This window comes from Lissotriton helveticus, chromosome 8 (assembly GCF_964261635.1).
Source record: "Lissotriton helveticus chromosome 8, aLisHel1.1, whole genome shotgun sequence".
In the NCBI taxonomy this organism is placed as follows: Eukaryota; Metazoa; Chordata; class Amphibia; order Caudata; family Salamandridae; genus Lissotriton; species Lissotriton helveticus.
The window spans coordinates 1,269,714,799-1,269,738,955 of NC_136069.1; positions in this window are offsets into that span (position 1 = coordinate 1,269,714,799).

The following is a 24,157-nucleotide window of genomic DNA, read 5'->3' on the forward strand; positions in this document are numbered from 1 at the left end:
AGGATGCACTTGAGGTGGTTGCTGCTGGTGTTTGTCTTGGCGGGTGCGGGGCAGGTTCGGAGGCAGGTGAACTTGCAGGTGCAGCAGGTGAAGGGTCCGCGGGTGCGTCTCGGGGTGGCTCGGCAGCAGGGGTGGGTCCGGCCGGCATTGAGTGCGTTGAGAGTGGCGGCGTTGTAGGTCAGACTGGTCGTCTTGCCTCGGCGGGGAGGGCCAGGGCTCCTGGCGCTGGGCGCGGGCCAGGCGCCGACGGGCGCAGTTGGGCTTCCCTTTCGCGCACTTTCGGCGCTCAATCGACGCTCCCGCTGCGCGCGGTCGCTCTGGGGGCGTCATAAGTAAGGAGCCGGGAGGGAGGAGCAGCTGGGTGGCGGGAGCGGGGCGGCGAATGGAATTACAGGAGGGCGGGGCCGCAGGGAGGCAGCGGCGGGAAATTCCAAGAAGCAGCGGGCAGCGGGAAATTCCCAGGAGCAGCGGGAAATTCCCAGGAGCAGCGGGAAATTCCCAGGAGCAGCGGGCAGCGAGCGAAGGAATCTGCAGGCAGAAGGCGGCAAAGGCAGGCAGGAGCGGCAGCAGTGAGTGGGGCGACCAAGCCCTGTGGAGGGCTGAGCGGTTTAATATCTTTTAGATGTAGAGCTTCCTGATGGATTTTGTAACAAGGACGACGGCAATGGCACAAGGTGAGCAAAGAAGCTTGTTTCCGAAAGAACGACAAGTTATCTGTGAAAGGAGAGAATGTGTAGTACGCAGCAGGCGCGCAAAACACAGATTGGGCTAACGGGGCTTCAGCTAGGATGAGATAGCTTCCTGGGCCCACACACAGTCACACCCGAGTACTTCACAGGTCTTTTAAAGACATTTTGCTTGTTAATGAGGCTTTGATGTCCCCCCTCCTTACAGCCCCTGCAGCACCACTCTTCTTTTTCCTTGAAATTAAGCCCCCCCGAATTTTTTTTCTAGCCCCCCGATAATTTTGACTGTGGTTGCGCCTCTGGCTTCAGGCCCCCCCCTGTCGTGTGTGTCTTTCCCACATTTTATTGTCCTTTTTTTCTCTCTTTCTCTTTCTTACTCTCTCACATCGTTTCTCTTTCTTTTTTAAAGTTTTGGACACTGCTATCTCCAGTCTGCTATATACAACCTTATCTGAGTTGAAGTGGTGAACTCTCTTGATTACACTGAAGGCTTCTTCGACATGTAGAACACCCTCTTTCAATCACGCCAATAGCACTAGGTGAGCAAAGAATTTTATTTCCGAAAAAACAACAAATTATTTGTGAAAAGAGAGACTGGGTACTGTGTAGCAGCTTCACTGTGTAGAAATGTATAATTACCTCCGAGCACTGACAACAGATAGGTTACAACAGTCTGAGAAACAGATCTACAAGCTTATTGCGTCACTTTTGTGTCACTTTTAACATGGTAAAAGTGGGGCAAGCAGCTTGTAATTCTGCGTCTGACTTTTGAAGAAAAGTCTCAACTCCAGACTCTGCAAGACAGTTTTAATGTTGTTTTCTCTCTCTTTCTCTCTCTCACTCTCAGTGACATCATTTCTCTTTCTCTTTTAAAGTTATAGACGCTGCTGTCTACTTTGACGTGTAGAAGCAGAGTTGTATTCAAGTTTTTTAGCCGCAGTGTTTATACAAGGTAAGCACAGCAGCCTAGATATACAATGCCTCCATTGCAATGCATTAGAAATAAGTTGGCGCATTTAAAATCCTGTTGTGCCACTTTTGTGTCAGTAACGCAGTAGGCACTTCCATATAAGACACCACTTGAACGCGGGACTATAACAGAAGTGAAATGTACTAGGCACACTGCACACGTAAAATCATAGTGTTACCTTCACTTGTAATGCTTCACCTTATTTAGTCACATCTACATAACTTTAAACACTTTTTTCTTTTTGTTTTGCAGATTACCTACCCAATGTCTTTTGGAGTCCACGTCGCAATTTGTTTATAATACTGTTTTATTAAAGTTATTTTTCTTTAATTTACGTTTACAGTTATTGTTGTTTGAATAAAAGTTAATAAAAAAAACGATATACTTTTTTTGGGGGGGGGGGACGGTCCACAACAAAAATATTTATAATTTGAAATACTATAGTAAGATGTTTGACGTAGGGTTGAATAGTACTGGCTGTACAATAAGTTATATTTTCTCTGGATGGACTACAACATAGAAAGGAAATCAAAGTAAAACAATGTGTACCACATTTACAAACCTCTTGCGTCATTTTCACGTGCAAACCTACTCCCCTACAAAATTAACGATATGGGCCTCAATGACGCCCCTCAAACCACGAAAACGACCACCCCCCGGAGATTTCGATATAGTGTGAGTGAGGCTGCGTGGCCCACCGCATGATGCCCTGGAGTCCGCCACACCCAGACCAGGTTCCTGCGGTATCCTGGGGAAAAACAGCCATTACAGTGCGGTCATAACCACGTGTGATCGTCACCACGAATTCATTAGCACGCATATGGCTTTACCACACATGCCTTTACTATGCATGCTTTTACAACTAGTATACATTTACCACGCATGATAAACCCATAAGCATGATAGTGGCTTTGTGGAGACGGACACACGTTGTAATGGGTGTGGCTTACCTGCTCCAAATTAGTTTTTATGCATGTGACCAAGTCTGATAACATCAGAGGCCAAGGACAAACACCGTGGTGTCTGCGGCAGGAAATCTCATCGATCACAGAGAAGATAGGCGGAGGGTAAAATGAAAGTAACAGGTATAATAAAAATAACGGAGGAAAACTATTAAAATGGCGGTGGACGGAGTGTGTAATCAACGTTTGGCGCCTCGGCAATACGTTTCAAATAAATATAGATAAAATATAAATATTAATATATTACAAAAGTATAGCAGCGGATGACACACACGGCCCGAGAAAAGAAAGGGGCAAATGTAATACCTGAAATGAGGAGAGGTTTGCTTGGCAAACTTGAAGAAAATGAAAGAAACGTGGGCTTGGAAACGAGGCTGCGCATGCGTAGAGAGTACAACTGGTGCACATAAAAAAATGGAAAGTTTTACATACTATCATAGAAATATAGGAATCCTGAGACACTGCAAGAGCCGGCCCTGGGAGGTGGGCGGTCCTCAGGGCCATCAAGAGATCCAGGAGGGGGGTGCGTGACCCCCTCCCAACATTAAAAAGCCCCGGGGAGTGCAGGTCCCCGGGGCTGGAAGGTCATTTTACATATTACTGCCCCAGGAAGGTGGCGGTCCCCGAGACGTGTACGGGGGGAGACGGAGGGGGAGCTGAAAACATTCTTTTTAAAAACCAATATATTTTTAAAAAAGCCCCGAGGGAGTGTCGGTCCCTGAGGCTGTGGGGAGGGGGGGCCGTGAGCCCCCCACATACTTCAAAATAAAACCCCAGGGGATGGCTTTCCCCGGGTCTCGGGAGGCCTTACAAGCCCCCCATTATGGAAAAAAATTGCCTCCGGGATTTGCCCACCCCCGGGGGCTGATTAAGAATGAAACGGACTTCTCGTTTTTTTTCCTTTTCCACCGCGTACGCGTACGATACACGTACCCCGTGATTTCTTATTTAAAAAATAAATAAAATTTGGGCCTAAATATCCATGTGGGACCCCCTGAGCAGGCCTAGAGGGTCAGGATGTTTCTACCATGCCCCTTTCCTGATGTTTCATCGTTGTTTTACTGTTTTCTTGTGACTCGGTTCTACCGAGGCACAAGATGGCTGCCAACACTTCCTGGTTTAAAGTGTTGACAGACAGTTGACATCCAATCAGCATGCAGCTCGTGCTCGTAATTGAACGGATTTCCGTACGCGAGCAGTACAGTGATATCACTATGATTTTACTTTTGATTTTCTCAGGAACTACTGAACGGATTTACACCATTTAACTAAAAGCACAATCTGCGAACAGAACTCTACATTTTTTCAAAATTTGGTGTAATTCCGTTCAGCCCTTCGGGCTGTAACCCTGGCTAAAGGCCCCTATGGAAAATTGCATGGTGAAAACATGTTTTGGGACCCCCCTTTTTTCTTCGCCCCCACTTGACGAATCACCCCCAAACTTTCAGGGAAGAAGCAGAGCGGAGCAGGCCATTTTCTTGAAGAACTTCGTAAACATTCGTCCACCAGCGCCAAAGTTATTCCAAATAGAATGTTGTGGATTTCCTATGGAAAGTAGGTCCTGACTATAAGCAACCGCCAGTAGGTGATTGATATATATATATATATATATATATATATATATATATATATGATTTGTTGCATGCAGTTGACACTAGTGGTCGTGCTTATGAGGTTAGAAATGGTTGTGCTATTGAGAAAGACAAAATTGTTCCTAGAAATGCAGAAGAGGTGTTAACTGATGAAGTTTTAGGGAGACGTCCTAAAGCTCCGGTGAACACTTGGAATTGTAGTAGTATTTGTAGCGTACGGCAAGAATCTATTGATTTTTTACGCAATTTCTTACGTAACTATAGTAAGAAAAGTGTTAAACAAAAGATTAAGATGTTGCAAGAACAAGACCTTTGCAGAGTGAGAGAAAATACTGGTTTGCAAGGTCATTCTCTGGCTTGTCTTTCTAAAAAAGTATGTCGAAGTGTTTTTTACCATTTCAGGATGTTAGCAGTTCATCATACTCAAATGAGGAAATTAGTCAGAACATTGTATTACGCATAAACACTAGCACTAATGTTAAAAAAGTTGAACAGTGCACTTTTGCGTGGATCTGTATCAGATGTAACGAATGTTTCTGATGAAATTCAGCTTACTTACTTTGGTCCTCAGGAAGATAGTGCAGAAACTGAGATAATAATAGAAGAAAATGTGGAAGAGAATGTACAATGTTGTACTGTAGAAAGTTTTGAGCAAGAAATTACAAAGTTTAAGGTGATTTCACATGAAAGGCCAAATTATTCTTGTATTTGTTGTCGACGAACTCGTCATAAAAATCAAACCAGGACTGTTGATCTGTATATAAAAAGTGAAAAGGAAAATAATAATGAGTGGAAGGATTTTGCAACTTATTTGTTGGTAGAGAATTGTTTTGATTTGGGTTCTGATTAGCGTATTTGTAAATATTGTTATAACAAATTAGATGAGAACAAAATGCCTGCTAGAACTGTGCATAATATTGTTGAGTTGGTAAGTATTCCTTCTGAACTGATGGATTTAAATACCTATGAGTCTATTCTTATTCAATGTGTGCATCCATATCAGGGTATTTTTCGTATGGAGCCTAACACAGAGAAATTGCCTCCTTCAGATTTACAAAGAGGATTAAAGGGAAGAGTTGTATATCTGCCTCCAGATTTAAAGAAAAATATTGAAACAATTGGTGTAGAAAATGTAGAAGATGAATCTTTAGTTTTTCTTGTTAATGGCGTTCCTACAAGGAGTAAGAAAATCTGGCAAGAATTAGTGGATGTTAGGAAAGTGAAAAGGGCAACGTTGTGTCTGGTAAAAAAAAATCAATATTATAAAAATGTGTATGTGAGAGAAGAAGAAATAACTGTAGAAGAAGATAGTGACTCAACATCTGGACAAATTGAAAAAGTGGATGTGTCCACAACTGAAGAAATCTACGAACATTACAGTGTTCATCCACTTAATTCTAAAGAAGTGATGGGGAATACTATAGAGTTATTCCAAATGAAAGAAGCAAAGGGAAGTCCCATTAGTGTAGGGGAAAAAAGCTTGGAAGCTCGTTGTTTCCCTCAGTTGTTTCCCACAGGAAAAGGAGGACGATATGATGACCGACCTGTGCAGATTCCTGCATCTGAATACCTGAAATCAAGATTATATGCAGAACATCCAAGATTTCAACACTGTATTCTATATTTGTTTCATCTTTTGTTTGAGAGTGATTTGGCTGCACTTTCTTATGCAGTAAACCATATATTGAAAACAGGTGTACATCTGCAAAATGTTTCGGCAAAGGAATTTATGGATAAAGTACAGCAGAAAGATAATGTTACGGAATCTCAGCTGATCAATCTCATGGCATGTCAGCGTGGTACTATTGAGTACTGGTACCATCATCATGGAGAACTGAAATGTATGCTAAGGAACTTAGGGTTCCTTACTCTAAGCTGTGCTGAGTACACTTGGGATGATTTGCTTCAATTTCTTCGAGACGCAAATCCAAATATACTAAATACTCAATACAAGACACCTGGAGAATTGTGCTCTTTGGATCCAGTTAATGTATGCAGATATTTCAATCATAGATTCGAAGCTATGATGTCTTTTATCACCAATAAAATAATCCTCCTCTTGGAAAGGTTTTGGAGAAAGGAGTATCAAGCGAGAGGTGCTCCTCACATACATATGCTAATATGGATCAAAGATGCTCCCAAATTTGCACCTGAGTCAGATGAAACTGTGCTGTCTTTTATTGGAAAATATGCTACATGTGATATAATCAAAAGTACACAAGATAAGGACTTACGATTACAAAGCCATCATTGTGGGAAATACTGTCCTCGAAAGTACAAATCTAAGGACAAGTTCTACACCAAATGTCGTTTTGGATGTCCACGTCCTGTAATATCGAAAGGAAGAGTGAACAGTTTTATGTCATGTTAGCAACATACTATCACAAGAAAGTCTCCAAAAAATACCTACAACTTAAAAAGAAATGAAGAGTCAAAATACATAAATGACTACAACCCAGTCATTTTGTCCATGTGGAATGCTAACATGGACATTCAATATGTTGCAGACAATTCCGTTGCTGTTGCTCGATATGTAACATCCTACATAACAAAATCATAAAAGACAGAATTGAAGGAGATGTGGGAAGAGATTTCCTACGAGAAGAGTCTAAGTAAGAAATTATATAGTTACAGTTTAAAGATGATATATCTCATCGAGAAATTGGAGCGTATGAATGTTCGGATCGCTTATCATCTGCAAGTCTTTACTCCAAATCTAGAAGAATCATTTGGGTGAGTCTAGGTCTTCATGCAATACAAAATCGAGTACTTAAATCTGTACAAGAAATTGAATATTTAACTGAAAAAGAGCCAGAAAGTATATGTATTATAGTGTATTGGTTCATAAAACTTCCTATTCCAACTGTTGAAAGATTCCTCCCATTTTATTCATTCAACTTTGACTTCCTAAGCAGAACCATCTCTTCTGAGAATCCTGTGAAATAGAAGGAAGATCACCATAATAACAGCAATGGACTCATCTTCCAGCAATTCTTCAGAAGGAAATTTCATTCCTGAAGAGCCTCCAAAGATGAAGAAAAAAGCTCTAATTTGGAAGTTATTTACTTTCCCTGAAGGGCAAAAAAAGGTTAATGCTCCGTTAGTAACCTGTAAAACTTGCCAAACAATTCTTTCAATGAGTAATCAAATCCCGCGTGTGCGCAGGAGCAGGATGGGAGGCAGCTCTTTCCGCCTTCTTGCGAGCAAGCACTGGAATAATCTCCCCCTCAACCTGCGGATGGAGCCCTCTGAAACACTATTCAGATCTAAACTTAAAACCTACCTCTTTCCAAGGGAATAACTGACTCTGTAGCCTGGGGTGTAGTCTATCCCCAGTTCTCTGCCTCTTCAGGGAGCGACAGCATTTCTTAGCGCGGGGACACACTGTTTTTAGTGTAACCATGCGCTCTATAAGTGGTTTTATTATTATTATTATTAATCCATCCAAAAAATACTCCTTTGGCACACCAAGTATGGTGCGACATGTCAAGAACTTGCACCCCAATAACTTTGCTCGAGCTCCAACACGGAGGTTACAGGAGAACCCACCTGCTACTGCACCAAGCACATCGACTGCCGCAGCAGCATATTCAGCAAGCAATCCACACCCACAGATTGATCCTGATTTCGGTGAAGTTAACAATCTATGCATTTATTGTGATGAACTTTTGTCTTACGGGGAACAGTCTATCGGCCTAATAAAATGCAGGAAGCAGGAGCATCGCTATCCTCAACATTACTTTTTTTGACATTATCTTGTAATTGGTATCAACTACCCCAGCCGAAAGCAGTGGGAAATTTGCACACTTGCTGCCTTTCTTCGCAGGGGTTATCAAGTATTGTTCAATTTCATATTCTGATTCAAAGTCATGGCCCTTTATCAAGCCTTTTTGTTGTAGCTACTACCCCGTCCAAAGGCAGTGGGAAATTTGCGCACTTGCTGCCTTTCTTGGCTGGGGTTATCAATTATTGTTCAATTTCATATTCTGATTCAAAATCATAGCCCTTTATTGAGCCTTTTAGTTGTAACTACTTCCCCAGCTAAAGGCAGTGGGTAATTTGCACACTTGCAGCCTTTCTTATTTTTTACATTATTCATCTTCCACTCAATCAACACATCATCTACACATACACACACCTACTTGCTGCTTTTTTCAACTGGGGTTATCAATTATTCTTGAATTTCACATTCTGATTCAAAGTCAAGGCCCTTTATCGAACCTTTTTGTTATAGCTACTACCTCGGCCAAACACAACACGACATAGCAGGACAATGAAAAGCATCTAAATCTACAGCACTACATTGCATATAGAAATGCTTACTGTGTAAGTGACATTTTCCATCGGTAAGATATAAAAGTGAAGTGAAATGACTTTTTGTGATATATTGAAACTATTTTCACAACTTCTTTACTGTTGTTTATTGTTACAGTGTTTTTTAGCTCCTCACGTTCAATATTTTAAGCTACACTGCAACTATTTTCACAACTTCATTACTGTAATATCGAGGTTTGTAGTGCTCACATAAAATATTTGGTGATCCCTCGAAACTATTCTAAAAACCTGTTTACGATAATATCAGTCTTTCAACTGCTTTCATAAAACATTTTTGGATACATTGCAACTATTCTAAAAAATTCTTTACTGTAATATCAGTGTTTAAGGTGGTAACAGAAAATACATGTGATACATTGTACTGTGTGGCTCACTACAATATTAAAACAGAAGTGTGATAGTGTTTGCTGGAAGTGTAAAGATACAGACTGGAGTATTAAAGGTATAAAACTCAAGTTTGACGGTGCATGGAAGAGTGCATACATAGTATATAGAGGTTTGAAGCAGACCATGCCCTAAGGCCCACTTTGCATCATGAGTACTTCAGTACTAGCTGAATGATTACAATTCTGCAAGAAGAGTGTCTCAAACCATTTTTATTATATTATAATACATTTATTCTTGTAACATCTCATAATTTAATAGAGCTTCTAAAACAATTTCATCATCTATTTCATTTTCCTGATTATCAATTTCAAAAGTCATATAATCATACTCGATGTCATCTAATGCTTCCACAAAATCAGCATCCAAGATTTCGTCTAGGAAATCACAACTGATATCTGCAGCATTTATTTCTTCCTCTTCATTCTAGCTACTTACAAAAAAGTATATTCAGCTCTTCTATGACACTGTTACTAATTTCGAAACCGTCTTCCAACTTGTTTTGTTGATTTTCCATACTGTATTTCTTATATTGTAGGTCCTTGTACAAAAACATAAACACTTCATTTTATCCTTACTGTAATATCAGCATATTTTGTACTTGAGTGTATATTATTTTGAAAACATTAAAAAAATAAATACAATAAATACAGTGTCACTATGCATTGTGTCAAGTGCTTTATTTAGCATATACAGGAAAATGTTACCTTTGATTGTAATGACATGCAAACCAAAACAAGATAGAACACTGCAACTTAAGCACATTACATAATGGTACAAAGCAACTCATTGGAATGTTATGTATTAGGATAACATACACAACTCACATATAAAATGATTTCAGAAACTTGTTACTTTTTCGATGATAAGGATTAGTAATGTCTTTCCAAGAACATTTGAATATTTAAAAGAGTAAAGTAGGAGGTGAACAACACAGGTAAGAGGTTACATCTCAGGATGCAATAATAGATGAAAAGGGTGGTCCATGATCTCCATGTACAATGGCCAGTGGAGACGTTTTAAGAGCGGGTACACTCAAGGTATTCTATATTGTGCAATAAGTGCTGACGATAACACCACACAGAATGGGCAAGAACAGATAAAATGATGAATTGTATGTGCTTGGACTATGATGAGAATACACAGTAGGAGAACCATGGTCAAGGGCAAAGATTAAATATTTAAAACATAGCAAACAAGATGGCAACAAGAGCCAGGAGAGTCCAAGAGTGGTGGAGGCTGAGTTTCTTCACCTGTGTCCTACCTACTGTGTTGCAAACTTAAAACAGTGACGACAGGAGTGCCTTACTTTGACTCCCCCCATTACGTTGTCAATTAGGGTGGAGGGAGGGAAAGGAAAGGAGTAAACTACATGTCGACAGATGTACTGCTATGTTCAGAACACTGGATCAAGCACTGAATAAATAAAGTCAGATACAAAAGAAGATACACAAAACAAGGCTACACAAAGGAAAACTACACAAATAAGCCGGCGAATCTTGAACACAAACTGGTAAGTCAGCAAAAGAACAAAAAAAAGGCTAAGAACACTGCAATGGACGCTACGCTGTGGAACTCATTGCAGGTCCATGAAACTGTGCGGGCAGCTGGTAGGAGCCTACACAGGACGAGGCCCCTGGAGAAGCTAGGGGGAGTGGCGGTCCCCGGGGCTACGAGGTGGGGCTGTGAGCCTCCCCCGCATACTTCAAAATAAAACCCCGGGGGGTGGCATTCCCTGGGGCTCGGAGGGCCTTACAAGCCCTCCGTTATGGAAAAAAATCTCCCCCGGGATTAGAAATTCACTGAGGTTTCACACATGTTATAGTTAGCTGGACATTTCACTCATACAAAACCATTGAAATTCCCCTGTTGTAGTTAGTTCAGCTAACTATAACTCGTGCGTCCGCAATCCACTGCTGATGACGTCACATATTACATCACTCATGACATGGTCAGTGACATCCCTCATGACATCACTGATGACATCTCAAATAACATCACTGATGACATTATCCAGTGAATGTTTGTCTTTCTGAAAAATAAATATTTTTATATATGTATATCTAAACGTCTATGAAAGAATAAACGGTTAAATACGTGTCTAAATGGATGGTTTGTATAACTGCCTTATTAAGTGTAACTTAGTGAATACATGTATTAGAGACTAATGTTTAAATATTTAAATATCTGTATCAGTGTCTCACTTTGTGTATGAATGGCTGCATGGGTTGGTGAGTAGCTATGATGATTTTACTTTTGATTTTCTCAGAAACTACTGAACGGATTTACACCATTTAACAAATGCCGTCCTTTTTTATAATCAAACAAAATGCCCAAAGCATCTGGGTTTGCACTCACAGCAAGTAACATCGATCCAGCTTCACTCAAAAAAATTTCACCATCCGGAACTTCTTTAAAAAGGAAGCAACACGCAAAGCTGTTTCCAGGTTGCTTTAATATAGACCTGACGCGTTTCAAAGCACTTGCTTCTTTATCAAACGTCACAGCTGAAATGGCAGTCTCAGGGGGCTCTGTTGGTCATTAGTTTTGACCTTGCCAACTCCGCTCTTAGTAGGCTCGCTTAGTTGTGTGCTTTGCTTTCTGGAACATGTGGTTCATGGAAGAGAATTATTCATACCTTAAGTAGGTCCTGTTCGTGACTGACATAATGCCGTAAATGTGAGCCAGTGATGCCTCGTTTGTTCAGCAGCCCAGGAAGAAGAGGTTTTAAACCTCCAAAAGAGTGGGCACTAATGAATTATTGCTGGAGCATGAAGGTGAGCTGCAAATCAATGCCTGCTTGTTAGAGTGGCCTTCTAATGCTTTGGGGCACATTGGTTATAATATACATGACGCATGTCAATATAATATACATCTGCATAATTAATAAGGGTGCTATGATTTATCTATTGGTTGTATAATAATCTGTAACTGTATTATTTTAATTGTTTTAAATCTCTTTTTTCCCGTGGGGTCACAAGATGTATTGATTTTTGCCCACTTGTACACAACTGTAAATACGCACAGTGAATGAATTTACAACAAACATGAAAAACGAAACATGGACATGTATATATCACACCTCAATGATTATGTTGGAGAACTCTATGCAGTATCTGTCCACTTGGGCCATGAACTTTAGACATTTGTAGACCAGGGATTGTGGTCTATGATTTCATGATTATTAGATATAGTGTGATTTAAGTCACATAACCGGTATTTGATGTTCAACAACACAGCAATATTTGATTCTGTGAGGCAAGTGATAAACATGAATTAGACAACTAATATTCAAATATGAAATCTATGAGCGATATTCATTTGTTTATTATGAATTTTATTTGTTGTAAATAGTTGAATTTTGGTCCATTGTCAGCGTATAACAAGCTTTTATTCATCAGAATCATTCATGATAAGATGGCCGCCACTATTTCCATGTATTCACGTAGTACACATTGTCTGTTTTCTATGTTTACACTGTTTGAGAAGAAAAAAACTTTATAAAAAAATGTGCACGAAACGCCTGTCACCTAGCGTGAACAAGGCGTAAAGCTGAAACACGTTGCTGTGTGTGGCTCAATAAAATTGCAAAAACAACAATTGATGGACAGAATGCAGATCAATGTCATACATTCACCCCAGTACAGAGATCTGGGCCTAAATCCATCATTTGTTTGCACTCCACACCACCCCAGTTCAGACATGACCATATGCAAATCAGCCTTGACCCTGTGCCTCATGGGAACAATCCAGCCCGAACTGCCAAGCCATGTCTTTCCTGGACCGGAATCAAGCATCCTAGGACCAGTTTCTGGCTATAAGCCGTCTTCAGCCAGGATAGCTTGACTCCAGTGGTGTGGAGAACATGGGACTCACGTCTGAGCATACCCATCCCACTCGGGGTGACAAATGCAAAAACGTCAATTGATGGACAGAATGCAGATCAATGTCATACATTCACCTCAGTACAGAGATCTGGGCCTATGTCCATCGTTTTTTTGCACTACACACCACCCCAGTTCAGACATGGCCATATGCAAATCAGCCTTGACCCTGTGCCTTATGGGAACAGTCCAGCCCGAACTGCCAAGCCATGTCTTTCCTGGACAATAAAATTGCAGGCTGCAAATTGATTCCCGAGTGGTGTTTGTAAATCTTCTTGATATTAAATTTTGGAAATTGAAATATATATGTATATGTATATATATATATATATATATATATATTACCTACTGGCGGTCGCCAGTAGGTATATATAGTTAGGATTTTTTCTCTATGGGATTTTTGAAAATTCTATGTCTAATAACTTTGGCGTTTGTGGACGGAATTGGCTGAAATTTTCAGGAAAATGGAACATTTTGTTTCTGAGCAGTCCCTGAAAATTTGGGGGGGTTCGTCAAGGGGGGGCCGAGAAAAAAGGGGGGTCCCAAAACGTGTTTTTCCCATGTTAATTTCCATAGGGCGGTTGGCCTCACTTTTAGCCCGAACGGCTGAATGGATTTGCATGAAACTTGGCAAAATTGTAGGACTGTTAGCCCGATGTGCCTTTGCTAGGTCTCAATATATGTGCTCCAGTGGATTTTGATAAATTAACGTTCAAAAAAATATATATATCTGTAACAGCGCTCCGGGTAGCGCTCCAGTTCGCGTACTTGACGCGTTACGGAACTTCGCGAAGCGAAGCTGATTGGCTCTCCGGTGTCTGTCAACATTCTAAACAGTCCGGAGCGGCCGCCATCTTGTCTCTCGGTGGGATCGAGAGACAAGAGGAGGCCAAAACAAAGGGGGAAATGACCATAAGGGGGCATAGTAGATCCTCCCTGACCCCCTAGGTTTGATGTGGAGTCTTTAAAAGGGCCCCGCGGGGGAAAAAAAACAAAAAAAAAATCGTTTTTTTTGTGTGGGGAGCGCCCGGTACGCTTTTGTGCAATGGGCGGTGGTAATCTAAATGATGAGGGGGGGGCAGCGTTCAAAGCACATCAGCGTGCATAAACACGAAAATGTTTTTATCTACCACGTACTTGACTTATCTCTCTGAGATGCATTCCCTTGTGTTTCGGCAATGGTAGTCTGTTCATTACATAGATCGCCCGAGGGCGGTAGTACAGACCGCGCGTAGGAAAGGGTCAAAAGCCAGGGGTATAGGAGTATGTAACAAGCGAGCCATTTAATTGAAAAAACTAAACGTGACAAACGGTTGCAGGATCAGTGAAGGTTGATTTTATAATTGAAAGTATAACAGGATCAGTTACAATAAAATCGTCCATACGCACACCATGGGCGAGTATCATGGGTAACATTACTCCGAAGCTTTATTAATACAATAATCAATAATGAAAAATCGACATCAATAGGGTTCTCCGTATGCCCAGTCAGTACCCTTCCCCGCCCGCCATGTGCACAAAGACCGCATACATCCCCCATAACGTCAAGGCTAAGTAACTAGAACGTCATAAGGAGTTGCAAGTCGCTCCCATACTGGCGCCATTTTGGTCAAGGCCAGGCAGGTCCAGAGTATAGTTCAATGTCTCCAATAAGTAGCGGCAGGACCAGAATCACTTTCGGCAGTTCAAAAAGTTCGTTAGCGCCAACAGAAAGAACAGGCAGCATGAACCATGACTCAAAGGCGAGGGAGGCAAAATCTTCCCTACCGGGTCATGCTGAGGTCCCACCGGAGCTGATCAAGTTGGCAGTCTACAGTGTCTCTTAGTAATTCAGACAAAAACTGGCATCAGCATGAGAGCACTACCATCCTGTGACAATGTTGTGGCCACTTCCGGAGAGCGGGACAGCAGGCGTATCCCTCCGCCGATGCACTGAATCAGCCTCCCTCACGGCACCAGATGTGGATAAGGCGGCGGACACCCGTGGCAGCGGTATATCCATGGGGGATAGTCGAGCAACAGTGGCGGTTGCCCCCATCGGAAGCCCGCGGGAGTCGAGGGCCAACGACTCTCGTAGAACCTTTAAAACTGAGAAGACGTCTTCAAGAGTGGGGCTCATGCCCGAGCAGGCAAGCATTCGAGTTCCAGGGTAGTCCAGAGTCGTTCTAGTGGACCAGGCCCAAATCCGGGGAGTCGGCCGCCATTTTGAGCGTTCCGCAGCAACAGCCGCTCTTCACCCCGGCCACCGGAGCGGGTCCCCGGCCATCCAACCGAGTGGAACGCCAATGGCAGTCATGGTGCAGCTGACCGGGGAGTGAAACACTAAGGGTCGCGGGGACGGGCCTTGGCGCGTGGTGTCGCCCCTGGGCTATTTGCACAACGGTCCTCCACCCCTAGGCCGCCACCTATGCTACCTCGACAGGAACAGCGTCATGCATTTGGATCGATGTTGCAGCAGGCTGCCATGTAAATAGTTATTTAATAAAACGTTTTACCCTGTTACTTTGCTGGTGTGTTGGATATATTTATAATATTTGCATAGGGTTTGTCGTTATTTTGGGCGGGGTGGGCGGCGGAGCCGAGCTAACTTCTCTTATTTAGTCAGCACATAAATTGACTTACTGGTGCGCATTATTTTGGGTGTACATTTGGAATATCGGTTGGGGTCGGGTTCGTCGTACTGAAATAACCCTTCAAGTTTCTGGTGTAGGCTACTCTCCCATTCACTAGCTCCAGAGAGAGTCGGGGCATATTACCAACGGTAAGCGATATTTATCGCTAACGATGCTTAGCAACGAATTTTTTAACGCTAAGCATCGTCAGAAATTATCGCAGATAAACCTTGCTATTATCAAGGTTTATCGCAAATGCGATAAAAAACGGCCGCAATGCATGAATATCGCTGAAAAGTCAGCGATATTCATGCATTACCGAGCTAATGCTCTTAGCCATGTTATCCACCTCCCATTGGATAACATGGCTAAGAACTGCTCAGGGCAGGTGTTAGTTTTTCGAGATATTCGCGCTTGGCGCGAATATCTCCAAAAGTTGGTAATAGGAGATAGCGATGTTAGCGACTGTTCCCAGTCGCTAACATCTTGGCACGCCCACTTTGCATGTCATTAGTGATAAATATCACTGACATACAAAGTGGGGCCCAAGATGGTCGCTATCTCCTACTAGCTGTCGCTAACTGGTGTTAGCGACAGCTAGGTAATAGGGAGATAATTTTATCTCCGCTTTCTTGGCTTTTAAAGCCAAAAAAGCGGAGATAAACCCCCTTGATAATATGCCCCCTCGTTCCTAAGTAAGGAAAGTGCTATATTCTTTTTCGTCCTTCACATGCGGATACCATGTTCGGGCTTATTTTTCTCATTCCATTAACCGTTCGATCAACGCCTCAGTCATACAAAAAGCATTCTTTTATTGACCCAGTCGTGCGCCACACATACGCATTCATACCGTACAAATCAGGGCCCATGCGCACATTCATACCATACAATCTTTCACGCTCCCAGAGATAGCTCGTACATATAATGTACCGTCTCACAGAGCTAGCCTATTTTTCCTCGCGTGGAACACGGTGCGGTTTAGGTCTTCTCCATACTTTAGCTGAAATTCCAATGTAACCTGCAGAAAAAGAAAAGAGGGGGGGGGCAGCGTTCAAAGCACATCAGCGTGCATAAACACGAATTTTTTTTTATCTACCACGTACTTGACTTATCTCTCTGAGATGCATTCCCTTGTGTCTCGGCAATGGTAGTCTGTTCATTACATAGATCGCCCGAGGGCGGTAGTACAGACCGCGCGTAGGAAAGGGTCAAAAGCCAGGGGTATAGGAGTATGTAACAAGCGAGCCATTTAATTGAAAAAAATAAACGTGACAAACGGTTGCAGGATCAGTGAAGGTTGATTTTTTATTCGAAAGTATAACAGGATCAGTTACAATAAAATCGTCCATACGCACACCAAGGGCGAGTATCATGGGTAACATTACTTCGAAGCTTTAATAATACAATAATCAATAATGAAAACCGACATCAATAGGGTTGTCCGTATGCCCAGTCAGTACCCTTCCCCGCCCGCCATGTGCACAAAGACCGCATACATCCCCCATAACGTCAAGGCTAAGTAACTAGAACGTCATAAGGAGTTGCAACTGCAAGTCGCTCCCATACTGGCGCCATTTTGGTCGAGGCCAGGCAGGTCCTTTCAAGTGGTGTGGGACCTGCCTGGCTTGGGGAATCTTTCAAGTGATGTGACTGAGGAGCAAATTGTGGACCTCTTTAAAGACTTCAACCCACTACATGTCAAGAAATGTCAAAGCGGAATGAAATGCTTTGCATTTGTAGACTTCAGTTCGGCGAAGACCCAGCAGAATGTTATAAGTAAATGTCATGGCATGAAGTTCAGTGGGCGGTCTGTCATTGTGAAAGCTTCAATTAAGTTGAATGGCTGCAAGAGCCCCGATTACACCAGCAGCCCTGTTAATATGCAGATCTTGGAAAAAGTTCCTCTGTTGGATTGCAATGGCTGCAGTGATGGTCTTGGGAAACTGCTTCCGAAAACTCTAAAGGCCACGAAAGCTTGCTATGCTGTTTCTTTGGAAATGCGGTGCTGGGTGATGGAAGTTATTGAAAAGTTGGCAGTGGTGTTTTTTGTAGATTTTGGACGCTCTGCCACAGTCCTGGCTTCGTCATTACGAGCACTTGAAAACAAGACATTCTGGGCAATACCACCCTTGACGCAGCCCTTACAAGATGGTGTCTTCCATACAGAAAATATTGTTGGCAGCATTTTGAAAGGAAAGATAAACGCCGTTCTCCTAGTGAGTCTCACATTCTTACATTTATGAAGAATGTTGAAGAGTAGTATGTTGAAAATCTGAAGCCATCGTTCTACAAACTCTCAACCAGCCTTGGATGGAAAAATCCTGAAGAATGTACAATCTGAAAACCAGTTTTTGTCTGCATAGCATCAGCAGCAACACTTGAGTCAGCTTTGTGTGAAGCCGCCATCTTGATCCAATCAATACCGTCCCCCCGCACACATTCAGGGACCAGGCCGCATTGCGAGGGCACCGCAGGACGTGTCTTCAGGTCAAACGGATTGTGGGACAAGGTCCAGAATGGAAGAGTCACCAAAAGGCTAAAAGTCTCGCCGGCCGCCTATGTCGGGGGCGATCTCAGGCCACACCAGACAACAAGACTTGGGGAGGGGGCAGGAGCCAAGCGCCCCCTCCGAGTCTGCGCCACCACACCGCCCCTCGGGGGCCTGGAACAGTCGCCCGGTCCGGACGTGAGCCATGAAGAAGGGCACCAGCCGCCATCTTGATCCAATCAACACCGTCCCCCCGCACACATTCAGGGACCAGGCCGCATTGCGAGGGCACCGCAGAACGTGTCCCCAGGTCAAACGGATTGTGGGACAGGGTCCAGAATGGAAGAGTCACCAAAAGGCTAAAAATCCCGCCAGACCCCGGGAGCCGCCGCCTATGTCGGGGGCGATCTCAGGCCACACCAGGGCAACAAGACTTGGGGAGGGGGCAGGAGCCAAGCGCCCCCTCCGAGTCCGCGCCACCACACCGCCCCTCGGGGGCCTCCGTCAAGCGGCTCAGGGAGGCACCGCAGGCAGCGGTTCTTCAGATCAGTGGCTCTCACCGGCAAGGCTCCCCTCCGTCAGCAGCGATCGTTGGCGCTGTGGTTGCGGCCGGAGGCCCCGCCTAGTCAACGCCCCGGCCTCTCCATCTCGTAGGCCGCAGAGTAGTCGGGGAGAAATCCCGGGAACGGCGGCATGCATTACACATCACTAAGATGGCCGGGCCTACGACCCTGGGTTTAAGAGTCTCATGCTCGATCGATTGAGCTGGCCGGATCAGGCAACAAGAAGGTGGGGGGGGGGGTGGCGGCATCAGCAAGGCATCCCCCCACACAACTTGCTGGACATCATCTCTGGGTGTATTGGGGACGAGCCTTGGCGCGTGGTGTCGCCCCCGGGCTATTTGCACAACGGTCCTCCACCCCTAGGCCGCTACCTCGCCGGCTGATGGCCTTTGTAGACTTTCTAAAGCCCACATCCTACTAAAAAGTAGCCCAAAGTAGCCCAGCATTGCTACTTTAAGGAAGGAGGGACAGGAACAGCGTCATGCATTTGGATCGATGTTGCAGCAGGCTGCCATGTAAATAGTTATTTAATAAAACGTTTTACCCTGTTACTTTGCCGGTGTGTTGTATATATTTATAATATTTGCATAGGGTTTGTCGTTATTTTGGGCGGGGTGGGCGGCGGAGCCGAGCTGTCTTGCAGCCATCATGGCGTCGAGCTCGGTTCCTCTCACTAGTTTCATATTTCTCATGAGGGGTTGTTCCTAATGTTTCTATTTTAGCGAGGTCAAAAAGAGATCCCATCAGTGGCCTACTGATTTTGCCTGATTCCTTTTGTTTTTTTTAACGATTTTTATGTTATAGTTTGCTTGCACGATACAGCGGCTAGTCCGCATTTTATATATATGTCCTTTTTATTAGGGGTGTCCTCCGGTGGAGTCGGATAATCTACCTCTAATAAACGGTCCGGGCTGAACCAACTACCAACAAACGGGGCAGAGATAGGCATGACGGATTACAAAGGGGACAAAAGTCTGCACTACCTATCCTTCACTATCCGCAAAGACTAAACAGAGTATTGCGACTCTGTGCTTATTTGTGAATAGAGAATCACCCAAAGAGAACCAATTCTGAACGATCAATGTTCGGCCAAACAATCAATCAAATGAGGGATAAAAATAGGCACAACGGATTACAACGGGGGCTAAAGCCTGCGTTACCTATCCTTCACTATCTGCAAAGACTAAACAGAGTATTGCGACTCTGTGCTTGTTTGTAAATAGAGAATGAACCATAGAGAACCAATTCCAAAACAGTAAATGCTTGGATAACAATCAATCAAATGGAGAGGGAAGCAGGCACGACGGATTACAACGGGGGCAAAGGCCTGCGTTACCTACCCTTCACTATCTGCAAAGAGAGAATACTCCTAAAAGAAAAGAGGGGGGGGGGCAGCGTTCAAAGCACATCAGCGTGCATAAACACGAAAATGTTTTTACCTACCACGTACTTGACATTTTAAAGCTTTTGATATTTGCTATTAAAAAAACATTGAAATTCACTGAAAAAACCATAGGTTATAGACCATATATAGTTAGGAATTAGCATTTACAAAACCTTGAAAATTCACTGAAAAAACCATAGGTTATAGACCATATATAGTTAGGAATTAGCATTTAAAAAACCTTATTTTACTCACACAAAACCATTGAAATTCCGTATATAGTTAGTTGCACTAACTATATATTGCGCACCCGCAATCCACTGCTGATGATGTCACATATTACATCATTCATGACATGGTCAGTGACATCACTGATGACATCACTGATGACATCTCAAATGACAGCACTGATGACATCACTGATGACATCTCATTTGACATCAATGACCACATCACTGATGATATCATTCATGTGACAATACAATGCATCTCCTCACATTTTAATATAACCTCTGTTACACCCAGTGTTAAATACAGAGTATAATTTTTGAAACCATTGACACACCAATACTAGTTACTACATACGCACTCACTGATTCCTACGTCTACACACACATTCCCTCATTCACCCATACAATCATTCATACATACAATCACTCATCTTTACAACACTATCATATGCACTCATACACCTATACAGACACTCACACTCTGCCACTCATCCATGGAGTTACTCACACACCTAGTCAGTCCCGTAAAGAATCAATCACACTTCCATTTTCTAATCTATACAGTTAAACATAGAGCACCTTACATTTTCAAACATATACTAACACATACTTACTCTCTTATACAATCATTGATACAAGTACACATTGATCTGCACAGAGTCACACACCTCCCAGCCAGCCACACACACACTCAGTCTCCCATACAAATACTTGGGCAATCAATCAATAACCCATATAGTTACTCATATAGCTACTGATCAACACATGCAGAACCACTGACGTATAGTTCCCGTAAAAAGGGCCAGATTGGGGGACATCAGTCGTCTTACCTGTCCTTTCTTTCTCAGCCAATTAAGTTCCATCATTTTACAGAAAGGAGAGGTAGTAGTGTGGCAAAATACGGTCGTTTTGCTTCTGATAATTTGTTCGAACCCTGTCGAGTTTAAGCCAATTATACATATACCGAGGAGGTACAGTGTCGTTACTTATTTAAAAGAGGGCAAGGGGCCTTCAGCGAGGAAGAAAGAAAGAAAGAGAGAGAGAGAGAGAGAGAGACAGAGAGAGAGAGAGAGAGAGAGAGAGAGAGAGAGAGAGAGAGAGAGAGGGAGAGAGAGAGAGAGATAGAGAGAGAGAGAGAGAGAGAGACGTGCGCATCAAGTAGGCTATTTCGTACACGTACGACATAAAACGAGGGAGAGAGAGAGACAAACGTGTACGATAATAGGCTACTTGGTGCACACACAACATAGAGCAACACGGGGCAGGTTTACGTACAAGAACACAAGCTGAGGGAAAACATAAATTCAACGTTTACGTACACACAAATACCGGATAGGGTGTGACAGTACATACATCAAACGCAGAAATCTAAGACGAAGACACAGAGCTATTTTGGGTAAGGGGACCTTTCTTTTCCTTTCCTTTTTCTATGCGTGCTGCGTATTTTCAGTATTGTCCGTAATTCTTTTGGGGGGGGTCGGACTTTTCACTCCCCTCCCTTTCTGAGCAATTTTGTTGGAGGCCTCATTTCAAAAAAATACTTACTCCTCTTTTTCCGGTCGGACATTAGTCCAGTCGTGCTTATACTCACGGTGGAGCCTTCCAACCTCTGGGCAGGCGGTGATCAAACACCGGGACAGAGGAGGGGTATCGGTCGGGCGTTCAGTGGTACACCTCTTATTTTTTTTATGTGGTGAATCTAAAACATGCCAATATCCCCAACTCCTGGACTGAGGGAGAGTTGTTTCTTCAGACGAGGAGTTACCATATTCGGGCTTATTTCCCCATCCCCTTGATCGGTAGACCAGCATTTCAGTCATACAAAAGACGTTCTCTCCAACGACCCGGGCATATGGAATACATACACATTCATACCATACAATCAGGGCACGTACGCACAGTCACACCATACAATTTTTCACGTTCCCAGTGATGGTCTGCACTCCATGCAATATCTCACAGCGCTTGTCTATGTCTTTCCCTACATGGAGCACGGTGCAGTCCATGTCCACTCCATTCTTCAATCGGAACTCCGATGTAACCTACAGAGGAGAAAAGAAAGGGGGGGATACAGCATTCAGAGCATGTCAGCGCGCGCAAACACGAAAAAGCTTCTACTTACCATGTATCAGACTAGCTGCAGGAACGTGTGATACAAGAGATCTTGGCTATCCCTTTCGCATTATTTTTCGGTGTAACATATCCTCCCCTTCTTATGATGCCAAAAAATGTTTCATTTTGTTTGTCTCTAAATTCGAGTTCCCTCTTCGTGTATTTGTTTCTCAATTAGTCGTATTTTATGGGACGAAATACCACACCTTACATTCGGCAGATACCTTAAGCTACAGTCGACCATTTTCTAACAATTCTGGAAAAAGGGCAGGTGTGACGGATACACATTTCAATCAATCCAAAATTCAGGCAAAGGGTCTGCATTATCTGTCTTCTATTGTTTGGGAATAACAGCCAATATTCAAAAACCCTACCAACCTAGACGATTGTTATGACGCTGATTCCATACTTCCTTCGAAAACTCTTTATTGCAAAAATGTCAGTATACAAATACGGGCCTACAACCACGTGGGCCGGCCACGGAGCAAACTGGAATCGTATATGATGAGGGGACATTAACACTGTAGAAAAATGTAACGGGCGGGCCATTAGGTTGCAGGAATTAAGGTGTCTAACAGTTGCGGAATCGGTGGACGTTAATTTTATAATCAAAGTACGACAGGACCAGTTACAATGAAATTATCTAGATATACATTTGCGGGCAAGTACCATGAGTAACGTTAATTCGAACTTTCAATAGTACAGTAATCAATAATACATCAGAACTTAATATCAATAGGGATGTCCAAATGTTCAATCAGTACCCGTCCCCGCCCGCCATGTGCTCCAAAACTGCATACATATCTCTTGATATCAAGGCTGAGCAACCAGTACACATCAAGGAGATGCGAGTCTCATTTATACTGGCGCCATTTTGGGCGAGGCCGGGCAGATCCAGAATATAGTCAAAATGTCTCCACCACCCAGCGGTCGGACCAGAACCCCTTTCAGCAGTCCAAAAAGTTCAGTTAAATGACAACAGAAGGGACAGGCAACAAGAACCATCAGTCAAAGAGGGGAGGGCAAGTTCTTCCCTACCGGGTCACGTTGGGGCTCCACCGGAACTGATCGAATTGGTAGTCTACAGTGTTTCTGGATGTTTCAGACTGAAGCTGGCGTCAGCATGAGAGCACCACTATCCCGTGGCTACGTCGTGGCCATTCCGCGAGCAATCATGGCAGTCGCTCCCCACCGGAAGCCTGCAGGAGTCAGGGGCCCGGTGACTCTTGTAGAATCTTCAAGGCTGAGGGGACGCTTTCGGGAATGGGGCCCATGCCCTAGCAGTCAAGCGTCCGAGTTCCAGGGTTGCCCAGAGCCATCCTTGCAGGCCAGGCCCAAGTCTGTGGAGCCGACCGCCATTTCGTGAGCTCCGTGGCAGCCGCCTGTCGCTGTACCGCAAGAGTGGGTGCAATTCAGCCGGATGGCAGGTGAGACGCTGTAGCCGCAAGAGCAGGCGAAACTCAACCGGCCGAGTGAGGCAGTGTGCCGCAAGAGCGGGTGAGACTCAGCTGGCCGAGCGAGGCACTGTGCCGCAAGAGCGGGCGCAACTCAGCTGGCCGAGTGAAGCGCTGGGGTGCAGCTGAGGAACCTCCACCTGGGGAGGTGGGGGAGGCTCGTTCGCATCGCCTCTCCCTCCCAGTGCACCCCACGCCGTCTCCTGGCACAGGTATATGTGATGGTCGGACCAGGCAATAAGGGGGGGGGGTCATCAGCAAGGCATTCACCCCCCCCACCCGTGGCTCGCTGGATGCCACCTCAGGGTGGACGAATGGGAAGGCCAGTACAACAACATCGTGGCCGTGGTGCTTCCGGGCCATCCACCCAACAACCTCTTCGGCCGATGGCTGCCAGCAAGGCCCCGCCCTATACGTGCCGGGGGCCTCGTCTTCCGGATGGGCGTAGCCGCGGACCTGCTGCACAAGGAGGGACAGGAACAGCGTCATGCATTTGGATCG